The 6,034-nt window shown below is 38.9% G+C and overlaps 1 protein-coding gene across 3 annotated transcripts in view; it reads right to left on the bottom strand.

Annotated features, from left to right (window-relative positions):
- The window catches only part of KDM4C (lysine (K)-specific demethylase 4C), a 354,050-nt gene that overhangs the window by 28,838 nt on the left and 319,178 nt on the right, over nucleotides 1-6,034 (bottom strand). The window lies entirely within an intron of this gene.

Raw genomic sequence — 6,034 nt, 5'->3', positions numbered from 1 at the left:
CCTGATCCAGCTTTACTATGAGGAAGGTGAGAACTGCAAATACTGCATTTCACTATGACATTTGTTCCTTTGTGCCTGTTATTCTAACACTGGGCTTACCATCTTACAGAGACAGTGGTTTGGCTCTGAATTCTAAGCTCTGCTTCTTTAGCTACATGATCCTGGAGATGTTACTTAGCCTTCCTCAGCCTCAGTTTGCTTATCTACAAAAAGGGGATATTTATGTGGAAGGTCTGCTGTAAAATAGGATGAAGTGCATAAAATACCTAGGTCCTAGACTCATAGGCAATTTGTTCTCAGCAAATGTGAAATGGCTTCATTTTGGGAAATGAAGAACAAACCAGAGACCCGGTCAGTAAAACTCCTCCCTCCTCACTCAGTAATCAGTGTGTATGCCTGTGCAGCACTCTGATTTCACATGACAAAGCTTAATCCAGCTCCAAATCATTGCTGTCCTGCTCTTCACTGCATCCTCTCCTGACTCTAACTCTTGTCATAGCACACAGCTATGGTCCTTAGGAAGGAAGGCATAGTGTGGTCTTCTCCCCACACTGCCCAGGCTCCCAGAGCCTTGTTTCTCTCTCACTTAAAGCCCTGGCCAAATGTCACTTTCACGTACTGTCCTTCCTATGACAGGGCACCTCCTACAACAGGGCACCTCCACAGGACAGCACTAGGACCTATCTGTCTTTTTATCCATGGCATTCAGCAGGGTGTGTACAACGCTGTTGCTGAGTAATGGATGAATGAATCAATCAATGAACAAAAATGAATGAATGAACTATAAAGATGGGTACAAACACATTTCCAAAATAAGAGAGAATTCGGTTCATTCACTGTTTAGAAACTGGCAAAGTAAAAGCGAGTTTCAGGAAGACGTTCTCTTTCTGGGGGTAAGGAAGGATGTACGTCGGCAGTGGGAGGGAATAAAGGAGGTTTACGGTGAAATCCACAGGGTGTAGTAAGTGGAAGCAGCCAGTCAAGGGAAAGAAAAGTGATATACACTTGACAGAGAAAAGGTTGACTCTAGACCACAACCATTTTCTTCCTACTTAGGACATGAAATTTATGCAAATTGACTGGTTGGAAAGATGGCCAGCACATGTATTAAATATAGAGCCTTCATCTAAATAAAAATATTCATAACCTTCAAGCATGACCATTTTATGGGAAGTACTAAGGAAAATAGATTTTTTCATAGTGATATTTTGATAGGATTTCTGATTTGTTTTTGTAAGAAAAATTTATTGGTAAGCATATCCCATAACTGATCATACATCCTCACAAGTATTTCCTGTCAGAAAAGCCCATGAGTCTATTGTTGTTAAGAATGTAATTTCTGATCAGAGAAGACAGATTTATGCAAAGGGGCTCCATCAGGTTAAAGAAATGGCCATGGTATTTTGAAGATCAGTATGCAGGCTAAGGCTGTGAAAGTCACATTTTCTTTAATATGCACTAAGCAGAAATACCTGTTGTTGTTTTTATTTGTTTTTAACACAACTTCTTTCAAAGAAAAGCTAAAATCAGTCAGTTTGAGATGCTGGGGATATGAAAAAAATGTTAAGTAAAAAAGTGTTCTAGAAATTCTACAAAACAAATGTTCAAAGAGCTCCTAAAAAATAATAACACATCTAGAGTTTCCAACACATGTCAATATACATGAGAATTAAATTCTCCCCCAACAACCCTGTGAAATAGTTATTTTCACAAAATAGATGAAGAAACTGAGATGTAAAGTCAAGTGACTTTTCCAAGGTCTCCCAGTTGGTACAGGCTGAACTGGGGCCCAGAAACAACTTCTCTCCCATTACCAGTGCCTCGATATCATCAACCAGGAGAGTAAATGTGGAAAGAAATCAGAGGAGAAATAAAACCAACCCAGAAATTAGACTGATGGTATTTAAGCACTTAAAGAACTTTTATTTTCTTTTTCTTACTTTTTAAACTATGATTTATTGAGTATCTACCTCCTCTGTTCTACATACGTTCTAAGGATCTTCTCATATAAAAATTAATTTAAGCCCGACCAATGTAGCTCAGTGACTGAGTGTCAGCCTATGAACCAGGAGGTCATGGTTCCATTCCCGGTCAGGGCACATGCCTGGGTTTCAGGCTACATGCCTGGGTTTCAGGCTGGATACCAAGTGGGGGGCATACAGGAGGCAACCGATCAATGATTCTTTCTCTCATCATTGATGTTTCTCTCTCTCTCCCTCCCTTTATATTAAATATATAAATAAAAAGATTTAAAAAGATTTTTTAAATTCATTTCATCTCCCAAGTATCTCACAGTATTGAAATAGCCACTAGGATTTGAAGCCTATCTGGTGATGAAAAATGCAGAAATAATTGCATATGCTCTTGGTTTCCACATACGCATACACATGACATGCACACACACACTGCAGTTAAGTTGCAAAAATGCCCACCAATCTTAACTCTTCCCTTTTCCCACATCCTTGCAATGTGACTTTGCAGCTCCTCCTATCAAGAGCTGAAGTCTATTTCCCCACCCTTTGATCTGGGATAGCCTTGTAGCTTAGCCTGCTTTGGCCAATAGAAGACAGTAGAAGCAATAGTATGCCAACTCAAAGCCTTTTGCTCAAGAGTCCTTGTACATTTCTGCTGTCTCTAAAGGGGTCCTAGATTCTGTCATGTGAACAAACTCAAGTTACTCTGCTGGCATATGAGAAATCACATTGACCAGAGCTAAGGCCCTAGACATGTGAGAGAATCCATCCAAGAGAAGAACTGTTCTGCAGCTGACCACAGATAAATGAGGCAACCAGCCTGAAACAGAAGAACCACCCGCTGATCCCAGCCTAAACTATGACATACAGAATCACCAGCCAAAGAGTTGTCATTGCTTTAAGCCATTAAGTATTGTAATGGCTTGTAACACACACAGATAATATATAAAATAAATACCATGAAAAAATATACTAAACTATATAACTCGAGGTAATAGAATTGTACTCATTTGTTTCTTTATGTACTTTTCTGTACTGTCATTATGTAGTTCTTTAATAATTCTTGAAAACACTAAAATTAATAAAATACAAGAGTCCTTGCAAGTTTCTAATTCTTCAAATAGCAACCAATCCACAGTTAGATCTACTTAACTGAGATGCTAAAAAAAAAAATAGCTGAAGCCAAATTACTTAGTAAGACCATCTTCAATATTTATCTTCCAGTTCAGTAAATATGATATAAGAAGGACTTGAGGAAATGAACACTTTGTAAAGTGGAATGATGCACAAATTTAATTATAAAATTTCATCTGACTTATATCTCACATTGAGGCCAAATGGGATGTAACAAAAAAGGCACTTTCATTTTGTTCTTAATAATCATTACTAATTCCTAAGGAATAAATGTTGTTATAATAAAATGAATAGATTATTTTTCTATTGCTATTAGAGAGGTGAGGTGGGAGAAAGAGAGAGAGAAAGAGAGAGAGAGAGAGAGAGAGATCATTGTGAGAGAGAAACACCGATCAGTTGCCTCCTGTATGCTGGGATCAAATCCACAATATGGGTATTTTATGCTCCGGTTTGGGGCTATACTCATTTAAAATAACATGCACGCACGCATGCGCACGCACACACGCATACAAAAAGCCTCATTTTCTTTTTGAAATTCATTGCTATACCTGTCCTTCCCATCAAACTAAGCCACCTCTACAGGACAACACCAATAATAAAAGCTAATTGTTTAGATGTAAAAGAGTTTTCTCTCCACTGATACCATGTTGCCTTCAATCAGGGTGGGCTTAAAAATTAAATGGGCCCTTATTACAAAGCTCTCTAACTTTCCTAAGATTCTAACCAATGTTGACATATATTTCCACACTTAAGAGAAAAGATGGCAAATCATCAATGATTACAACCTGAGTAGGGAGAAAACTATGTCCCTAATACTGGCTCATCGAAGGCATGCCAACATCCAACAGGCTGACTCCAGAACATTTAAAGCAGTGCTGGCAAAACAGGATGGAGAAATCACCATTCCTTACCAGACAAGAACTTTACAGCAGTAAACTCTGAGCCAGAGCCAAGAAAGAACTGGCAGGCACACAATGGAGAGAGGAAAAGCAATGTATGGATGGGCATGGAGTGGGAACGTGGCATTTAAATAAGCAGTTCCTGGTGCTTATTACAAGCGAGGCACACTGCTAGGTGCTAAGGCTTAAAATAAAGGAGGGAGAGGGTCCAGTCTCTCAAAAGCTCACCGGCAGAAAGGCAGACAGGCATGGCTGACCTCAGTGTAGGTATTAAGAGCGCCCAGGAAAGGGCAGGAAGGAGCCTTCCAGAGAAGGCTTCACCCCTGGGAATACCGGAGCCAGGTCTGAAAGAGCCAGGAAGCCCACATGCACAGCAGCGGGAAGGCCATTTGCAAGCAGAGTGGTCACCTTGTTGGCCTGTGAACCCCGGCTCAGACTGATGTTTGTAACTGCATAAAATTAAGCACACAAGATTACAAAAGAAACAAATTATATTGAAATAAAACCCACCAAATTTGTGGTTTAAGACCGATGCTTCTATAGTAATGTATTAAATACTAATGCCTAGTGACAATGATGACATGATTACTACTGCGAACAGGTCACAGAAACTGCTAGTGCCATCGCTGCCCATACTCAAAACTAACAGGACTGTGCAATTCTAGCTGGAATTTAGTGAAAGAAATTATAATTTTTTTTCTCATCCCCTAACACAAATATTTCTTGATACTAAATTATAAATATATTATCATCTGAAATATTTAGACGTACAGCAGTCAATCTTTTAACAGCAATCATCTAGATAATGGTGCTTGTATACACTGTCCATAAAAGGATATGGTGGTGAAATGAAACTCAAAGAAGACACCTCTGTGACAGGTTAATTTATAGAAGCTGAAATGGGTAATTTGGGGGTAAAATGGTTAATTTATAGAAGCTGAAATGGGTAACTGACACAGGAATCTAACAAGTTCTGAGATTGGAATATGTACTATATTCTCAAATATAATTTATCCCAGTGAGTTTCTGACAGAGAGCAGTTAGTTCAATATGACCTCTATAGAGAGGGTTTAGAGGGAAAGATCCTGTGTGGTAGAGGGAAGGAAGATTCCTATGCTCTTATCCTATGCTCTAAGATTTCTAAAGTCTTATCCAAGATTTTGCAAGGCTGATCTGTGTTTACACCGTAAATGAGGGTCACCCAATATCTGCTAAGATGTGCCATGGGCAGAGATGTCATCTTGAGAAAATCCGTGGCTGGGTTAACCATCTATATAATGTTACTGAAGGGTGTAAATCCAAATAAAACAGTCTACTCAGAGGCTCACAGAGCAACAAAGTGCGGGAGCTGAAGAAACAAAGCCAAGTTAACTTATCCCATGAACAGACAAAAAAGCACATTTCCATGTAGCCAATGAGCCTTCCACTTTCTCCACTTTATTATTTCTCCCTTACTTCTACAAATTAACAACCTTTGAGATATTATTGTACCTTTTCAAGTATCCATCTTATAAAAATTTCTAGAGGGATCTGAGTAAATGCATTAATACAAACTGTTTTTCTTTTACCAAATGAATGCAGCAGAGTCACTGCTCTAAACCTGTCCTGTAATAATGACAGCTTTCTTCATAAAATTACAAGAGCCTGGTAAAAATCTCCTACCCAGAAAAACCTAAAGCCCTGGGGCTTCGTGAAGAAATAATTGCTCCTACAGACAAATGCACATGCACACTCATAAAAATGTCACAAGTATTTAATTTTCTACATGTCTGCTTGTTCACGTGTACTTTTATTTCTCATGGGTTTTTATGTGCAAACATATTATAAGTGGGAAATAGTGGTAAGCAGTTTCCCAGCAGACTTAGGTCTTATTCACTTTAACGTGTGTAGAAGTATAACAAATAGACTGCACAAGAAAGTGGGGGGGAGGGAAACTAATTCTTTTCCATCTGAGTCATGAGCTCACCTCATGGTCTTGTTTGGGAGGTAAGTGAAGAGAACTAGAATGGGAGAACTGTCTTCCCTGTG

The sequence above is a fragment of the Myotis davidii genome, unplaced genomic scaffold (genome assembly GCF_000327345.1).
Source record: "Myotis davidii unplaced genomic scaffold, ASM32734v1 scaffold408, whole genome shotgun sequence".
NCBI classification, from domain to species: domain Eukaryota; kingdom Metazoa; phylum Chordata; class Mammalia; order Chiroptera; family Vespertilionidae; genus Myotis; species Myotis davidii.
Note: the sequence above shows the minus strand (reverse complement) of the source record. Positions and strands in the feature narration are given on the sequence as shown.